General features: G+C 41.1%; 1 long non-coding RNA gene across 1 annotated transcript in view; it reads left to right on the top strand.

The window, feature by feature from the left end:
• LOC122916336 overlaps positions 1-15,115 on the top strand; it is a 178,356-nt gene extending 163,241 nt beyond the window's left edge. The window contains exon 3 of the long non-coding RNA XR_006386165.1: positions 15,069-15,115. This is a non-coding gene — a long non-coding RNA (uncharacterized LOC122916336). The remainder of the gene's footprint in view (positions 1-15,068) is intronic.
• The last annotated feature ends 5,167 nt before the right edge of the window (positions 15,116-20,282 follow it).

Here is a 20,282-nt window from a genome sequence, read left to right as displayed (position 1 = left end):
AGAATTAGACAGATCATCGAAGCAGAAAATCAATAAAGAAACAAGAGCATTGAACGACACATTGGACCAGATGGACCTCATAGATATATACAGAACATTCCACCCTAAAACAGCAGAATACTCATTCTTCTCAAGTGCACACGGAACCTTCTCCAGAATAGACCACATACTGGGTCACAAATCAGGACTCAGCCGATACCAAAAGACTGAGATTATTCCCTGCATATTCTCAGATCACAATGCTTTGAAACTGGAGCTCAATCACAAGGAAAAGTTCCGAAGGAACTCAAACACCTGGAAGCTAAAGACCACCTTGCTTAAGAATGCTTGGATCAACCAGGAGATCAAAGAAGAACTGAAACAATTCATGGAAACCAATGAGAATGAAGACACTTCGGTCCAAAACCTATGGGATACAGCAAAGGCGGTCCTAAGGGGAAAATATATAGCCATCCAAGCCTTGCTCAAAAAAATTGAAAAATCCAGAACACACCAGCTGTCTCTACACCTTAAAGAACTGGAGGATCAACAACAAATCAAACCAACTCCACACATAAGAAGGGAAATCATCAAGATTAGAGCTGAGATCAATGAGGGAGAAACCAGAGATACAGTAGAATGTATCAATGAAACTAGAAGCTGGTTTTTTGAAAGAATCAATAAGATCGATAAGCCACTGGCTACACTAATCCAAAAGAAAAGAGAGAAATCCCAAATTCATAAAATTATGAATGAAAGGGGAGAGATCACAACTAACACCAAGGAAGTAGAAACAATCATCAGAAGTTACTACGAACAGTTATATGCCAATAAGCTTAGCAACCTTGATGAAATGGAAGCATTCCTGGAAAAATATAAACTACCAACATTGAACCAGGAGGAAATCGACAACCTGAATAGACCGATATCTAATAACGAGATTGAAGCAGTGATCAAAAATCTCCCAAAAAACAAGAGCCCAGGACCTGACGGATTCCCTGGGGAATTCTACCAAACCTTCCAAGAAGAAATAACACCTATTCTCCTGAAGCTGTTTCAAAAAATTGAAGCAGAAGGAAAACTTCCAGACTCTTTCTATGAAGCCAGCATTACCCTGATCCCCAAACCAGGCAAGGACCATACCAAAAAGGAGAATTTCAGACCAATATCACTGATGAATATGGATGCTAAGATTCTCAACAAGATCCTAGCCAACAGGATCCAACAACACATTAAAAAGATTATCCACCATGATCAGGTGGGATTCATCCCTGGGCTACAAGGATGGTTCAACATTCGTAAATCAATCAATGTGATACAACAAATTAATAGGAGAAGAGAGAAGAACCACATGGTCCTCTCAATTGATGCAGAAAAAGCATTTGACAAAATCCAACATCCGTTCCTGATTAAAACGCTTCAAAGTATAGGGATAGAGGGAACATTCCTGAACCTCATCAAATCTATCTATGAAAGACCCACAGCAAATATCATCCTCAATGGGAAAAAGCTTGCAGCCTTCCCGTTGAGATCAGGAACAAGACAAGGATGCCCACTTTCACCACTCTTGTTCAACATAGTATTAGAAGTCCTAGCAACAGCAATCAGACAACAGAGAGAAATAAAAGGTATCCAAATTGGTAATGAAGAAGTCAAACTCTCTCTCTTCGCAGATGACATGATTCTTTATATGGAAAACCCAAAAGACTCCACCCCCAAACTACTAGAACTCATACAGCAATTCAGCAGCGTGGCAGGATACAAAGTCAATGTGCAGAAATCAGTGGCTTTCTTATACACTAACAAGGAAAATACAGAAAGGGAAATTAGAGAATCGATTCCATTTACTATAGCACCAAGAACCATAAGATACCTTGGAATAAACCTAACTAAAGAGGTAAAGGATCTGTACTTGAGGAACTATAGAACACTCATGAAAGAAATTGAAGAAGACACAAAAAGATGGAAGACCATTCCATGCTCTTGGATCGGAAGAATAAACATCGTTAAAATGTCTATACTGCCTAGAGCAATCTATACTTTTAATGCCATTCCGATCAAAATTCCACCGGCATTCTTCAAAGAGCTGGAGCAAATAATCCAAAAATTTGTATGGAATCAGAAGAGACCCCGAATCGCTAAGGAAACGTTGAAAAACAAAAATAAAGCTGGCGGCATCACCTTACCTGATTTCAAGCTTTATTACAAAGCTGTGATCACCAAGACAGCATGGTACTGGCATAAAAACAGACACATAGACCAGTGGAACAGAGTAGACAGCCCTGATATGGACCCTCAACTCTATGGTCAATTAATCTTCGACAAAACAGGAAAAAATATACAGTGGAAAAAAGACAGTCTCTTCAATAAATGGTGCTGGGAAAACTGGACAGCTATATGTAGAAGAATGAAACTCGACCATTCTCTTACACCGTACACAAAGATCAACTCAAAATGGATAAAAGACCTCAACGTGAGACAGGAATCTATCAGAATCTTAGAGGAGAACATAGGCAGTAATCTCTTCGATATCAGCCACAGCAACTTCTTTCAAGATACGTCTCCAAAGGCAAAGGAAACAAAAGCGAAAATAGACTTCTGGGACTTCATCAAAATCAAAAGCTTCTGCACAGCAAAGGAAACAGTCAAAAAAACAAAGAGGCAACCCACGGAATGGGAGAAGATATTTGCAAATGACAGTACAGACAAAAGGTTGATATCCAGGATCTATAATGAACTCCTCAAACTCAACCCACACGAAACAGACAAACACATCAAAAAATGGGCAGAAGATATGAACAGACACTTCTCCAATCAAGAAATACAAATGGCTATCAGACACATGAAAAAATGCTCATCATCATTAGCCCTCAGGGAGATTCAAATTAAAACCACATTGAGATATCACCTTACACCAGTTAGAATGGCCAAAATTAACAAAACAGGAAACAACATGTGTTGGAGAGGATGTGGAGAAAGGGGAACCCTCTTACACTGTTGGTGGGAATGCAAGTTGGTGCAGCCTCTTTGGAGAACAGTGTGGAGATTCCTCAAGAAATTAAAAATAGAGCTTCCCTACGACCCTGCAATTGCACTCCTGGGTATTTACCCCAAAGATACAGATGTCGTGAAAAGAAGGGCCATCTGTACCCCAATGTTTACAGCAGCAATGGCCACAGTCGCCAAACTATGGAAAGAACCAAGATGCCCTTCAACGGATGAGTGGATAAGGAAGATGTGGTCCATATACACTATGGAGTATTATGCCTCCATCAGAAAGGACGAATATCCAACTTTTGTAGCAACATGGACGGGACTGGAAGAGATTATGCTGAGTGAAATCAGTCAAGCAGAGAGAGTCAATTATCATATGGTTTCACTCATTTGTGGAGCATAACCAATAGCATGGAGGACAAGGGGCGTTAGAGAGTAGTAGGGAATTTGGGTAAATTGGAAGGGGAGGTGAACCATGAGAGACTATGGACTCTGAAAAACAGTCTGAGGGGTTTGAAGTGGCGGGGGGGTGGGAGGTTGGGGTACCAGGTGGTGGGTATTATAGAGGGCACAGCTTGCATGGAGCACTGGGTGTGGTGAAAAAATAATGAATACTGTTTTTCTGAAAATAAATAAATTGGGAAAAAAAAAAACGATTGGGAGAAATAAAGATTAAAAAATGTAAAAAAAAAAAAAAAAAAAAAAAAAAAGAGTTGCTCTCTGAAGGGAGTAAAGTGGACAGAGTGGTTAGTGGTCCCAACTTTAAGTTTACAGAAAAGGTAAAGTTTACTTATTTTTTTTAAAGATTTTATTTATTTATTTAACAAACAGAGATTACAAGTAGTAAGAGAGGCAAGCAGAGAGAGAGGCGGGGTAAGCAGGCCCCCCGCTGAGCAGAGAGCCCAATGCCGGGCTCTATCCCAGAACCCTGGGATCATGACCCGAGCTGAAGGCAGAGTCTTTAACCCACTGAGCTACCCAGGTACCCCAAAAAGGTAAAGTTTTAATGGTCCTGTTTTGTACCTGAGAATCTACTTAGATAAGTACATTTTCTGGCATTGTTATGGGCTTAAAATCATGTTCGATTCTGTTGTCTGTAGATATTAAGTGGAAACAATTTTCCCTTCAAATATTTTCAAAACATGTTTTTTTCAAGCTGACTTTTCATGGTTTCCTGGGAGGTAGCAACTGTGGTTATTTGTAGAAGTTATGCCATAATTGTTAGAGAGAGAGTCTTTTCTGAAAATTAAAATTCCCAAGGTCATTTTGGGAATCTTATCACTGCACTGTTTGGCGGTGATCAAAGAAAATATTGACAGACCTCTATACTTGATGTATATCTATAGACATCTATGGTTCAATTTTTAGTTTAGATTTATAGAAGTCAAATATAGTAATGAACTAACAATAAAAAGAAAGAAGAGAGTTAAATTATACTTAGCAGGACATCAAATATTTTGGAGATTATGTGTGAAAATGACAGATCACAAGTGGAAAATAGGACTGTACATCTCGGCCACGAGTTGTTAATAGCAAAATCACAATCTTGCTCCTGAAAGGGTAGATCATTTATTGTCAAGTCCTCAAGTTTGTTGGCTAAGAACTTCATTTTATGTGAATGTTGATGGTGCAATATTGTCTCACACTTTTTTTTTTCCCTCCATAAAACCTTGCAAACTATTTCTCCCTGGCAGGGGGAAAATGTCTATATTAAAGTGGGAAAAATTAAGACACCCATGAAGGCTCTCGCTCTGTAGCAAGACAAGCTGAACCAAAATGTACTATCACTTAATGGTCATAGGTAATGAGTTTTAAACGGTTTCTTAACTCAGCCATTCTTTAAAAGTTAAAAGGAACTTTATGGGAGACATTACCTTCCCTGAAAGAATAGCATGCATCTACTTGCTTATCTCACTGGAGTCCACACTTCTGATCTGTGCCCGGTACTGCAAGATACATGTTTCTGGAAGCTCGGGGGCCATCGAAAGCAAAGGGTGAGGCCTGCTCTGTTATTTCCAGTTAATGGCCCTTAGGGAGGTATATCATCTCTGTCCCTGTGGATCCCCTTCCCTCTGTGACAACTCAGTTATAGTAAGTACGCATAGCATCGACCGAGAGCAGAAACATAAATCAAATTGACATAAGTCCAATTCAGAATCATAAATCAATTTGACAAAAGTTGAATTAAAAAATGTATGAGCTGTGTGAGATTGACTGTGATCTTTTGAAGCTGTTTAAATAGAAATATTTGGGCATAGTGTATCATTTTGGGAAGTTTTTAGGGACAGTTAAAATATATGTCAGAAGCTCACCTGGGTCTCTAAAAGACTTAACTATCATTAAAATAACTTCTCTGTAGCATTTTTCTTTTTAAAATTGCTCATGATAGTGATTACAGTGACTTATTCTTACATGTGCCCTCAGGGATGTAGTCAGTATTGTTAAAGAAAAATTCTACTCACCTTATTTTTTAAATTTTTGATCATTTTACAGTGTATCCTTAATTTGTAGATATCCTATTATTTGTTCCAGTTATATTTTTGCCCTCATATATAGCTATTGTCCAGGCAGAGAAGATAACCTTTCAAATTTAAGGTTTTACTACTTCAAATCTTTTTTTACTCCCTGGATAAATCACTGTGCCTACAGAACCACTCCAGTGGCCAAAACCATGTTCTTACATTAGGGGATATAATTTTAGACTGCTATTAAAGGACAGTTCCAAGAACATTGTCCTTCTATAAATGATTAGATGTTGTGTTACTGTTGATTTTTTTAGCTCGTTAAGTCATTTCTTAGAAGCCCGTGATGTATCTGGGCTTAGTAGAGTTTTGTTCCTCTGGCATATGCTAACTTATTACTTGGAAGATTACTGATACCTGACTACCCTCAATAATTCAGTCTGACTCTTTATTACTAAACGAGGGAAAATCTTGTATTCCTTATTTGTGTGTTATATACCTCAGTGTACCTATAAGGCACATTAGCAATATTCTGTGAAACGTTTTCCGTTACTACTAGTTCTCCAGAATTGTAGAGGATATGAAGATGGAGAAAGGGTGAGTTCCTAGGGATAAATATTTACGGATATTTCAGGAAGGTGGAGGTCTTCTCCATTTATTCTTTTTGTTTTTTCTCAAGGTAAAAGCCATGTTCGCGAACAGGTGTGTAATAGTAGAAAGTAGGCTGAAACAAATGTGAGAAAACCCATGCCCATAATGGCTGTGAAATTCTGGACAAGGGACTTAGCCTTGGCAAACCCAGTTTTGTCATGGAAGGTGGTGGTTGAAATACTGAGCACTCAAACTCTGTGATTCCGTGACCTTCATTGGAGAACAAGGAAGCACCAGCTACTTCTGTATCTCTCCCTTTTTAGGTCCTGGTTTTCTCCAGAATTTTCTGCTGTTCTCATTTACATTTCCTTACCTCAGCTCAGGGAACGGTTCAGTCAGAGGGGTGGGCAGCAGTGGCCCACCCACACCTCCTCCACCTGCCAGAAGTTCACCTACAGGAGGGATGTCAGCAGCACCCCTGGTCTCTGCTAGAGGCATTTCTGGGTCCTGGCAGTGTGCTGTTGCCACACGTGCCACAGACCAACAGTGCTGGGGAACTGTTAGCTCCCCTGGGGCAATGTCTCACTGATAAAGGATGGGAGTTGGTGAAAACACCAGAGCTTCCTTACTTACGCACCGGAGACAACTCTGAGGCGGGTTTCTATACTATCTCTCCAGGCTGAAGTGGGGTAAGTGGCAGTTACCCACAGAGCAAAACTAACTTCATTACTTATCTTTCTTTCTCTGCCTTCCATCCCCATTTCCTCACGGCACTTTCTGCAATAACTTCCAGATGAACTGGTCGCATGTGTGTCCTCATTTCAGACTCTGCGTTTGGGAAGAACACTTGTTTTGTCTCTATTCTCCTCCTCTGTTCTTCTGAGACAGTGCTCCTGGTTTGCATTTTAGAGTCGTTACATTCTCATGTCAGGCAGAACCTGCTTTTTTTCCCCTAAGTATGTGAGCATTGGGTTTGTGTTACTTATGAAAGTAGCTTCTGTTCAAGAGACAGTACTGTGGTCCATGCTTCTTGTTTCTGCTAGAAATGCCCTTCCTTTCTTCTGCCCTTTCTCCATGTTCCTGTTCAACCTTGCTCCTGTCCCTCCCACAAACCAAGATACCAGGAAACAAGCTCCTCCTTCTGGTCTCATCCGAAAGAGGAGAAGTCTTTCTACATACTTCAAAGATGACCCCCCCAACTCCACTGGCCCCCATTGCACCTTGGACTTCTGTTATGATATTAATTACATGTATAACTTCTTATTGACTGTTTCCCTTCCCAATGGCACACACTGCATGTTGCTTTCAGGGTTTGCCAGTCTTAGGGGACAATGGAGCAAGCATGGGGCCCTGGAGCCTCACAGCCACCCAATTCCTCTGAAGCCTCCCTGGATGGTTGTCCCTGCTTCCTAGCTCCCTGATTTTCTGGCATCCTGGCCCCTCCAGCCTCCTTTTCCCCACTCTCCACCCCGTAACCTCTGCCAGCCTTTCCCCAACAGGAGCCTGGTCACAGCTGCTGGGAAGCTCAGGGTAGGCGTGTGCCCTTACAGTAACTAGAACCTGTTAGAACATCAACAGTTCCCACCCCGGACTAGCAGCACTTACCCAGTGGTCCATCGGCTGGTTGCTGCAACTGGCTTGGTGCCCACCCCTCATGGAGGTTTGAGTGCCTCTCAGGACAAAGGTTTAAAGATCCTCGGGGGTGGCCCATCTGTCCTGGTGGAACAGCCCACCGAGCAGTGAGACACGGAACTTGACTTCTCCACACCCTGCGCCCTCTGAGGCATCGTTCCTGTGTCTGCCGCAGGCTCAGTGAGCACGGGTGCAGTCTCCATTGCTGGATGGTCTCAGGCTTGTGCCACCTGTGAGGGTCCGCCCTCGTGCCACAGTCCTTACACCCCAGAGCACTCCCTAGGCTGGCTCTGTCCCTAAGGATAGGTTCTCTCTTTCACATTCCAGATTTTCTGAGTCCGGCTTGTATTTCTCTCCCTTGGTGGGCTTGTGGTACCCTTTGGGCAGGAATCGCAGTAATATGAATTGTAATCCTGGTGATTCCACCCATAAGTTAAGTCTTTGGACATTTGCCTTTGAAATGAGGATTGTGTAATATAAAGATGAAGAGTAAAAAAAAATGTTCAAAATTTAAAATGTAAATTGGGCTCTTCTGAAAATGCCATGGAACAACAAAAGCAAACAGATACAGACCGTAACAGAAAGGAGGAGGCATTTTATGTATATGTAACAGCACTTCTTTCCTGCTTTCTGCACAAGGGGCCCCCCATTTTCATTTGGCACTGGGTCCCCAAATGATGTAGCTGTCTGCACAATGAGGTCTCAGACCCGACCAGGTGCTACATATTTATCTCCTGGCTGGTTTCCCACAGAGAGCCTACAAATTGAACTAATTGCCTTCTCTAAAGAAACAACTCAGGTAAAAAATGAGGTGCTGGTTGTTATTTTTCTGTACAACAAATTGCCTTAAAGCTTAACTTAAAACAGTAACACTTCTTTTTGGCTTTTTTGGCTCTGAGGGCTGCCTGCGTTCAACTAGCCTATTACTGCTCAGGCTCTATTATGTCGCTGTCAGAGCCTGGTGAAGGCTCCCTCAAGCATCTGGGGAGGACGCTGGATGTCTGCTGGGAGACCAATGGGACCGTCTTCTAGAACAATTCTATATGGCTTCTGCATATGGCCAGAATTCCTCAGACCATGGGAGTTGGGATGCTGGAGAGAAAGAGAGAGAGAGAAGTAGAAACACTATTGTCTTTTCTGGGCTGACCCAGAGTGTCCTTCTCTCCTTATAGTATTGGTTTGAAGTGTTGACATCAGAAATCCATAGAATAATATACAGGTCTTAGGGCTCGCCAACTGGGCCAGGGAGATCGTCCAGGTAGACAGGAAAACACAGATTGCACGGTTGGTGCTGCTGGTGCTATTGAGTAGTGAGAGTTACTCTTCTGTTGGAACGTTCCTTTTCTGGTATTAAATATAGTTGGGAGATGTCTTCATTTTCAGCTCTTTAAAACATGATTTTGAATATCTGACGTGAAGTCCTGGCTTTGTCCTACTGTTAGCCTTTGCTCGAGTCATGTAAGTTCTCACAGCAACTGTTTCCACCCATGTTTGCTGTGCGAATTAATAATAGAACGTATGTAAAATCATTTCTTAAACCATTTAGGATGTGTGAGTGTGAGTTAGTAGGAAAAAAAAATACAGTTCCACTGGAAAACTTGGTGGCAATTGCAATTAGTTCTGTAGATTTGGGTTTTGTTTTTACTAAGAACCATTGATGTATTATAGAGAATAATCTCCTCCTGCCTTCCCCCTGTGGCTCGGCTCTTATGCACTTATTTGGTTGGTTGTTTCTTGGCACAGATAACGGATGATATTCCTTTCTCTCTTTATTTACTATTTTCATAATTTTCCCCATCATACACCTTTCACCTTAGCACTGTGAGCTTTTCGATGTTTGGGGTTTAAGGAGCATGGGAAGAAATTGAAAATGGGAGAAGCCACAGAGGTAATGATTTTATCCCAGGGTTGCCTGGGTGGCTCAGTTGGTTAAGTGTCCGCCTTTGGCTCAGATCATGATCTCAGAATCCTGGGATCAGCCCGCATCAGGCTCCCTGCTCAGCGGGGAGCCTGCTTCTCCCACTCTCTTCCCCTCCCCCAACATATGCGGGCACTCTCTAATAAATAAAACTAAGAAAAGAATGATTTTATCCTAAAAATGCAGCATAACAAGGAATCCTAATCCAACCTAGAGAACTCCCAACACCACCTGCCAATATAAATCTCTTGTTTCATTGATCTTGACCCTGTAGTCTTCATTGTCCCCCATGAAATGGGCACTTATCACCTCATATTCAGTTTTCATATACTTCTTATACATGTTTCATATACTTCTTACACATCCTCTCATTCAGCAGACACACAGTCCCAGCTTTGCAGGTTTTTGTGTCCCCTAACAGTGCATGATAACATGTTCTAGAGTTTTACATACTATTGGAGTTCAATAAATTCTCCCGGTGCATTGATTTATACTAATAGTTTCATTATTGTGTGTCCCATAGTCTCTCGTTGTTTCTCACTGAAAGCCATTTACAATGCACAGTCTTTGTTGTTGGTGTCGTTGCCACTTGTGTCTTTACTTTTTCTTGTCCACTAACTCCTTTTCTTTGGTCCATGAATACAGCTATGTAAGGAGCCAGTATTTCCAAGGAAAGATGGAAGTAAACATAAGAGAATTTACTGTAAGGTTGAATAACAACTGTTTGCAGAGTACTTCCTATACTTGAGGCATGGTACTAGACCTGTACCAACATTATTTGTCTCACTGGAGTCTGTTTTTGTGGCCTAGCTGAAAAAAACTGCCTACGGAATTTGTTCTGAGTCTGTGGTGTTATAACTCTACATGTTGGAATGAAATTTCTGTTTACTCCCTAGTGCTTTTAACATGCACTTTCATTGCAATGTGGTTATTTTTTTTTCCCCAGCAGATTTGTGTCCTCCGTGAAAACCAGAGCGATATTCAACTAAATTATAATTCCCAAAGTGGTTAATATAGTGCAATTCCCTATACACATGCTCAATTACCATTAAAAAGAATAGTTTAGACAGTGCCTTGGCAGTATTTTAAGACTGTGATTCTCAATTCCTTTTTGTTCTTTTTCTTCTTAAAGATTTTTTATTTTATTTTATTTTATAAGATAATTTTAAAATTTGAGGGACAGAGAGAAAGCCTTTATGTGTGAGTTGGGGGAGGGGCTTTGGGAGAGAGAGAGAGAGAATCCTCAAGCAGACTCCCTCAGACTGCAGAGCCCAACAGGAGGCTCGATCCCAGGACCCTGAGATCATAACCTGAGCCAGAATCAGGAAGCAGCTGCTTAACCAAATGAGCCACCCAGGTTCCCCTTAATGGTTTTATTTTAAAGCAGCCTTTACACACAATGTGGGGCTCAAACTCACAGCCCCAAGATCAAGAGTTGTATGGTTGACTGACTGAGCCAACCAGGAGACACCAACCCCCACTCTGCCTTTTTTTCCCCCCTAATCTCTACTTTTAGTTTACAAGTGTGTCTCTGAATGGAAGTCAAACTGGGGCAATCAGTTCTTCCATTTTACATCTAAATTATTTTTATTCTATGAAAGTGCCTCCTCTTTAGATGAATTTCATGTCTTTGTTAATTTTTATGTATTTGAAATGAAATTCAGCATTAGCCTTTTCTTCAACCTTTAGTTTTGGCTTTTTTTCTTTGGTGACTTTTACATTTTGTACTATGTGATATTTCTTGTTCTCTTCACTAAGTTGACAGTTTCTAAAATAAAGAACAAAAATACATTTAGCATAAGCTATGTATTATAAAAAAGTATTAAAAAAAGTATTGAAAAAAAAAAGTCCTGCCCAAGTGTTTGAAAAAATTTCCCTGGTAGAACAGTTCTGCTCCATTGTTTTCAGAAAAGAAGAGTGGGCATGCCTTTTTATATTTTGATTTTTATAGTATCGGAACCAGTTCCTCAAATAACCCGAGAATTGTGTTTCTTTGAAGACAGAACAGTATCATTTCTTCAGAAGAGAGAGTGAGGAACACAAAATTGCTATACCCCAGGATTCTCCCAATTTAGCATGTGACAGAAGCACCTGCAGACTTCAATAAAACACATTGCTGTGCCCACTTCCAGAATTTCAGATTCAACAGCTCAGGGATGGGGCCTGAGAATTTACATCTCTAACAAACACTCAGGAGATGCTGATGCTGCCCTTCGGAGAACATACTTCTTTTTTTTTTTTTTTTTTTAAGATTTTATTTATTTGACACACACACACACACACACACACACACACACACACAGAGCATCCAAGCAAGGGGAGAGGCAAAGGGAGGGGAGAAGCAGGCTCCCTGCAGAGCAAGGGAAGCCTGATATGGGGCTCAATCCCAGGACTCTAGGATCATGACCTGCGCCGAAAGCAGTGGCTTAACCACTGAGCCACCCAGGCACCTGGAGAACATACTTTAAAGATTTTTTTTGTTTTGTTTTGTTTTTGTTTATTTATTTGACAGAGAGAGAGATCACAAGTAGGCAGAGAGAGAGAGGAGGAAGCAGGCTCCCTGCTGAGCAGAGAGCCCAATGTGGGACTCGATCCCAGGACCCCGAGATCATGACCCGAGCCGAAGGCAGCGGCTTAAACCACTGAGCCACCATACTTTAAAACCAAGACCAAGTGCTGTATGCTTTCACTGAAAGTCACTTTTTAAAAAAAAAGATTTTATTTATTATAGAGAGGGCAAGAGAGAGAGAGATCATGAGCTGGGAGATGGGGGATATGGGCAGAAGGAGAGGGACAAGCAGACTCCCTTCAGGGAGCCTGATGCAGAGCTCGATCTCAGGACCCCAGGAACATGACCTGAGCCAAAGGTGACCTGAGTCAAAGGCAGAAGCTTAACTGACCGAGCCACCCAGGTGTCCCCACAGAAAATCATTTGTAAGACACATGGCATTAAAAACTGGTAGACCCCAAATAACTTCAAAAAGAAAAATTCTGGCAACCTAAAATCTAGTATTACATGAATGTAATCTCCAACAGTTTGAGATGAATTATTATTATTTTTTACCTGTAGAACTTTGTATGTATGTGTAGACCAAAAAAAAAAAAAAAAGGAAACTCATCTGAACAACAGTATCTACATAGTTTTGCATTTTTAGATACTGCCTTGAGTATTGTACATTTAAAATACTTTGGATGTGTTCATTAATTTATTTCGGGAATATCCACTCCACGTATGTTATATCAGTATCACAGGAGAGATGCACTAGTGTCCTGCACAAATGGAGTTCACTTGCATATTTTCACACTAACGCACCTGCTATAGCTTTATTGATTCCCACAGCCATCTGCAAGCAGGGCAGGCTCAACATGAGGGTTCTGATTAAGATGCCCCCTATTCCCTTGTCATTAGAATTTATACCTAATATAAAATACTGAATTTGAATATTCAAGGAAACAAAACTTTTCACAAACTTTGTCCAATTCTGAAAACCGGTAAACAGATGGAGTATGAAATTAAAGCCAGGAAGTTGGCTGACTTCTTTTCTAGAGGTGGCTGAGTTTTGTCTCTTCTCAGAGCAATTCATGTGGAGTCGCTAATTATTCCTAGCCATTTACTGTCTACATTTAGATACATAGCACTTATGTAACATTTCCTGTGTGCATAGCACTTTGCATATATTAACATTTAAACTGTTGTAGGCACTTGGTATGTATTAACTCTCTGTAATAATCTATGAGATAGGTATTTTGAAACACCTATTTTGTGCATAGGTATGTAAGGGATTGCCCCAGAGATGTTTAAAAAAAAAATTAGATGCTGCCTAAAATCTAGTATTAGATTTTAGGGGTGCCTGGGTGGCTCAGTGGGTTAAGCTGCTTCCTTCGGCTCAGGTCATGATCTCAGGGTCCTGGGATCAAGTCCTGCATCAGGCTCTCTGCTCAGCAGGGAGCCTGCTTCCCTCTCTCTCTCTCTGCCTGCCTCTCCATCTACTTGTGATTTCTCTCTGTCAAATAAATACATAAAATATTTTTTTTTCAAAGATTCTATTTATTTATTTGACAGAGAGAAATCACAAGTAGATGGAAAGGCAGGCAGAGAGAGGAGGAAGCAGGCTCCCCACCGAGCAGAGAGCCCGATGCGGGACTCGATCCCAGGACCCCGAGACCATGACCTGAGCCGAAGGCAGCGGCCCAACCCGCTGAGCCACCCAGGCGCCCCATAAATACATAAAATCTTAAAAAAAAAAAAATTACCGTCCAAACTACACAGCAGATAAATGAGGTACCTGGGATCAGATTTCGGCAGTATGGCTCCAAAACCTATACTCTTCACCACTCAGCACCGACGTATGTGATGTCGTATATTATGTGTTAACATTAGTTTGCTTTTTAATAAGTAAATACCTTCCTCTTCCAATTAAGTGTATGGTCTTTGGGGGCAATTTTTAGATACAACACCTCTTGTGTTTTCTAGGATGTCAAACACAATACTTTACATGTAATCAGTATTTTTTAAAAGTATTTATTTATTTATTTATTTGATAACGAGAGATCACAAGTAGGCAGAGAGGCAGGCGGTCGGGGGGGAAGCTGGCTTCTGCTGAGCAGAGAGCTTGATGTGGGGCTCGATGCGGGGTTTGATCCCAGGACCCTGAGATCATGACCTGAGCCAAAGGCAGAGGCTTTAACCCACTGATCCACCCAGGCGCCAAATCTAACACCCCCCCAAAATCTAACAAGTTTATACAGAGGTCTCAAATTGGTTAAGTCATGAATACAGTGCAGATGTTCTAATAACATACTGCTCTCCCAAGTCTGTGTCCTTGGAAATGACTCCCACTGTGGGAAGGGTGGGCAAAATATACATGTCAAGGACAGGAGAGCAGTGAGGACTCTCTGATTCCCTGGGCCAGCAATCAGGTCAACTAGAGGTCATGTCCTCCTCATGATCAACCCTCCTCCTGTCGAACTCTGGGTTCTATGGGGTATAAATGCAATTTCAACTCTGATTTGAAACTTCTTTTTACCCATGTAATAATCTATTTTCTTTAGTTTTTAAGACAGTCCTTCCTGAGGTAGCATGGACATAGTTTGAAAATAAGTTTCAGCTTTTTCCGAGAAAATGTCTTCTCTTTAGCAAACAAACCTAACGCCTAATCGTCAGTAGTCCTATATTTCCAGACTTCTCAATAGGAGATACAGGAGATTTTTCATGTTGTTCTTTCGAGATGACATCCAGATGTCTACGTGGAAGTAGATTAGTCTTGTCTATGGGTTTGCCTTTGCTGTGACAAGCCAGTGTGATGAACACAGTGGCTTAAAAAACCACCTTTTTGTTTAGTTTGTCAGTTTGTGCCAGGCTGTTTTTTAAGGTCGGACTTGGCTGAACAGGGCTGGGCTTTCTAATTCCTCAGCTGTTGCCGGGCAGCTCACGTGGGGCCAGACTGATTCTCCGTAGCTTAGTTCGTGTTTGATTTCTGTCTCACTCTCAGATGGGGTATATGTGCAATTAAGCCACATGTCGCTCATCAACCAGTAGGCTAATCTCGGCGTATTCACATGGCAGCAGTGGCAGAAGGCCCAGAAACAGCAAGTAGGTAAGCGCCTGTAACAGTTTTGTTAATGTCTCGTTTACATGGCAAATTACACGACCAACCTAGATTCAAGGGGTGGGAAAGTGGAAAGCCTTTGGACGAAACAGGGTTAATTGCGTTTTAATAAACTACTGTAGTTTGTCCTTCGATCCCAATTAATTCACTCTCCTCTCACCTTCAGAATCCCTGTACCTCCTCCCCAGAAGTGTCATTTAATTCTAGTTTTAGGCTGGAGGTCCAGGATCTCATGATATAAATAAGATCTGAATGTTACTCCTTAGATGTGTTCCTCTTGCAATCATGAACCAAAGAAAACAGTGAATAAAAACACACATTATCTGTGCCTCACCTACAAAGGGAGAAAAGGATAGGATAATTATAAGTGACTTTTCCATTCAAAAAAGGGAAGAACGGGAGGCAGGTAGCAGGTGCTGACCCCTGCAATTCTGGAATCCCTCGGGGCAGACGCTCAGTTCTTCTGCCTCTGGCGCCAGGGAATGTGTCCTGGTTAGGACCCCGTTCCCGATAGAAGTGGATTCCCAGTACAAAATTCTTAACTTTTCCTTGGCAGTAGTTTCTTGGTCACTGTTTTCTATGGATCTTGACTCCAACCTTTGGGCTTATGGCTCTATCGTCTGAAATGGTTTTTTTCCCTACAAATATGGCCTCCAGTTGCAACTGAGTAGCATTCTAAGCTTGCTTCCTCTTGTAGTTGAGATACAGAAGATTTTTTTTTCTTTTATTTTAACAATCTTCATTCCTTTTCCTCTAATCTACTGGTACTTTTACTGATATGTCTTTCATAACACCTGTGGGATTTCCATATACCACATTAGTCTACTCTATTCAACAAAATACAGAATGTCAGTTGTTTTGAGACTGCCTCTCTCTTGACTTAATAGATGCCTTTTGGGGGATTAAGCTTTTATGTGACCACACCCTTATTCTTCTCAGAAGATTTTTTTTTAAATCTGTTTTTTTAAAGATTTTATTTATTTATTTGAGAGAGAGAGAGATAGGCCATGAGAGGAGAGAGGTCAGTGGGAGAAGCAGACTCCCTGCTGAGCAGGGAGCCTGATGTGGGGCTCGATCCCAGGACCCCGAGATCATGACCTGAGCTGAAGGCAGAGGCTTTAAGCCACTGAGCCTCCTAGGTGCCCCTCTTTCAGGATTTTAACAAAGGGTTTTACAGACAGATCCTTGATTTGATCTTTGTTCTTATCTTTTCCCTCACTTTATTTGTTAGTAATTTGCTTGGAGGTTTTCAAAAAGTTAAAAATAGGACCACCGTATGATCCAGCAATTGCAATACTAGGTTCATGTACCCAAAGGATATAAAGACGCTGATTTGAAAGGGTCCATGCACCTTGATGTTTATAGCAGCTTTGTCTGTAGTAACCAAACTATGGAAACAGCCCAAATGTCCATCAACTGATAAATGGATAAAGAAGATGCCATATATAATGGATTATTACTTGGCCATGAAAAAGAATATAGTCTTGCCATGTGCTATGTTGTGGATGGAGCTAGAGTATATTATGCTAAGTGAAATAAGTCAGATAAAGACAAATACCATATGACTTCACTCATATGAAACTTAAGAAACAAAAGAAATGAACATGCTTGGGGGGATTAAAGAAAAAAAGAGGCAAACCAAAAGTCAGAATTTAAAAATATTTATTTATTTATTTATTTAACAGACAGAGAGAGAGAGAGATCACAAGTAGGCAGAGAGGCAGGCAGAGAGAGAGGGGGAAGCAGGCTTCCCACTGAGCAGAGAGCCAGACATGGGGCTCTATCCCAGGACCCTGAGACCATGACCTGAGCCAAAGGAAGAAGCTTAACCCACTGAGACACCCAGGCACCCCCAGAAGACAGAATTTTAACTGTATTGTGCAAACTGAGGGTTGCTGGAGGGGAGGTGGGCGGGGGTTGGGAGTAGATGGCTTAAATGGGTGATAGCCATTAAGGAGAGCATTTGTACTGAAAAGCAATGGTTGTTTTATGTAAGTGATGAATCACTAAATTATACTTCTGAAACAAATGAAAGAGAAAGAAAGAGAAAAAGAAAGAAAGAAGTAAAAGAAAATAATTTGCTAGTTGGAGATACTGGAAATGAGAAGCAATTTGGTTTTCCAACCCAACTTGTCCTACCCCTTTATTTTCCTTTTAAATTCTGTCTGGGGACACCTGGGTGGCTCAGTGGGTTAAGCCTCTGCCTTCAGCTCAGGTCATGATCTCAGGGTCCTGGGATCGAGTCCCACATCAGGCTGTCTGCTTGGCGGGGAGCCTGCTTCCCCTCTCTCTCTCTGCCTATCTCTCTGCCTAGTTGTAATCTCTCTCTCTCTGTCAAATAAATAAAAATCTTTTAAAAAAATTCTGTCTGATAACAGTTTGTTTTTAGCATCACTCTTTCTTCCCTCACCTTACCCTGGTGCAACATTGGGGTCAGAAGCCATCTTGTCATGTCCACAGCTTATCAGGTAAATTCTTTGTCTTCCATATTACTACAGGTGACAGTTTTGCCACTTGCTTTTCTCCTATGTAGCACGAGTCAGCCTTTGCAAGTTTCCTCACTGCTTTTCCAGCTTCACTTTACTGCACAGTCCTACAGCCAATGCTATTTATTTTTAGGTTAGTCAACAGCAGCACACCCCTCCTAGGTATCTTTTTATATATGAGTTAGCTTGTTTGTATTTTAAAAAAAATCCCACAAAACTTAGTGGTTTGAAAAACTAGCCTTCCAAAAATTTTATTTAGTTTCTTTTTCAGTTTATAGTTTGGTGGGTCTGCAATTTGGGCTGGGCTCTGTGGTGGCTCTTTTGATCCAGGTGGGCTTGGCTTATCTCACTTGGTCTAGTAGCTCATGTATCTGCTGTTAGTTGGCAGGTTGGTTGGGGGCTAGCTTATCCAGGATGGCCTCACACACTTGTCTGGTGATTGGCTGGAGTTACTTGAACAGATGGTATGACTGGGTCACTTGTCTCTTGTTATTTTGCAGGCTTTCCAAGGTTTATTCACATGATGATGGTGGCAGGAGATCCCAGGAGTGGCAAATAGGCAAGTCCCAGTGTGTGAGCAGTTTTCAAATCTTTGCTTGTGCCACAGTTTGCTTATATCCTATTGGCCAAAGCAATTCACAAAGCTCATCCATATTTATAGATGGGGAAATAGATGCTTACTCTTCCAATGAAGGATTGTGGCCATTTTAAAAATCTACCACATCCTGGACATATGCTTTTTTACCACAGTCTACTTTCCACTGTCTAATATTTTCAGCACCCCTGAAATTCGCAAGGGAAATGGGACTTGTGTCATATCTACATCCTTGAGGATGTATTTAGTAGAATAAACTTCAACTGTATTTATTGCAAATATAAAAAATATATTCTGATTACAAATAACAAAGCAAATATTTACCTGACCTTTTAAGCTTTATATACTATTGGTAATACTTGCATGTCCTGGGTTACTACTGAGTTGTTCTTGTTGATTACTAATCTAAATATTTGCATAAAGCAATATAGGCAAAGTATATACATGACAAATGTTGTAGAAAACACTATGACTCACTTCATAGCTGGTCAACTTTTCATAAATTTTTATGTGTAAATATCAGTGTTTGAAGTAGATAATGGTATGCTGGCTCATGCAATATCCACTCTATTCCCTTCTGGTGTACTTTCTTAAGTTGTGGAGGCTTAAATGGTAAAACTAAAGGTCCAGAACTCCTTGCATCTAATGTTCTTCATATTATCTGAGATTTCCCAGGCAGACTTATAGCTGAGATTTGGAATTTGGAAGTAAAATTACATTATGTGTAGCTGAGTGCAGGAATAGAGCATCCTGTAGGGGAGGATTCTGATTTTTCCAGAGTAGCTATAAAACAGGTCTTTGATAACAAAAATACAAATATTGTTTTGTAAGTTTTGGTAAACAAAGGACACTGTCTATTTATAAAGGCATCATTGGTAAAGGTCTGTTGTAGTATTTTGGAGATATTAGTGAATGCAGCAAGAACCATGGTCAATGGGGCGCCTGGGTGGCTCAGTGGGTTAAGCCTCTGCCTTCAGCTTGGGTCATGATCTCAGGTTCCTGGGATCGAGCCCCACATCGGGCTCTCTGCTCAGCAGGGAACCTGCTTCTCCCCCTCCCCTCTGCCTACTTGTGATCTCTCTCTGTCAAATAAATAAATAAAATATTAAAAAAAATAAACCATGGTCTAGCAGCAGTAGGGATGCCTTCTAACCCTATCCCAAGAGAATGAAAAATGGATATTCTACTGGGGTAGAGAGGGAGAAAGAATTGTGCAGTGCAAGTTGCCCTGAGGAAAACAGCCATCCTGAGGCAACATACTTGAAGAGGGAGGGACCCAAATGAATAAATGTCATAAACTCGCTCTTTTCCTCTCCAGTCTTCTGGTATCTGCTCTGGTCCATCCAAGAAGAATCCATATGGGTCATTGGCTTGTTAATGGAATTTGGTAGATCAGCCTCTTGAGACAGAGAGCAAAGTGGAAAAGGGCTGAGAGTAGGTCTGGAAGAACACGTGGCTGAAAATCTGGTTCAAGTTTGTTGTCATTGTCAGATATTTGATCCATAGCATATTAAGTGGTAAGCAAAAGCCATAGTAGTGTTTTCACTATAAAATAATGAATTTCTGTTCTGATTGCAGTTTTCCTTCTGTCTAGCATCCAAATTTGGTTCCTTGACTGAGATAGAAATTCTTTAAGCTACCTAATACCCTTAATAAATCCATTTCTTCTTAGAAGGGATTCTGTTGTTGGAAACAAAGAACTCTGCCGGTGTACTAGTGATAAGAGTAAAAGAATGGAAGAATAAATAGATGAAAATAATCTATGACTTTGTTTAAAATTGAAAAATATCAAATTAAAACACAAGATAAATGTAAAATTATGTTAACACTAAAGAGAAATTTTGGTAATTTTTTTTAAGATTTTATTTATTTGACAGAGAGAGATCACAAGTGGGCAGAGAGGCAGGCAGAGAGAGAGGAGGAAGCAGGCTCCCTGCAGAGCAGAGAGCCCGATGTGGGACTCGATCCCAGGACTCCAAGATCATGACCTGAGCTGAAGGCAGCGGCTTAACCCAT

This window comes from Neovison vison, chromosome 1 (genome assembly GCF_020171115.1).
Source record: "Neovison vison isolate M4711 chromosome 1, ASM_NN_V1, whole genome shotgun sequence".
Taxonomy (NCBI): Eukaryota; Metazoa; Chordata; class Mammalia; order Carnivora; family Mustelidae; genus Neogale; species Neogale vison.
The sequence above is the reverse complement of the archived record's forward strand: the minus strand, read 5'-3'. Positions and strand labels throughout refer to the sequence as shown.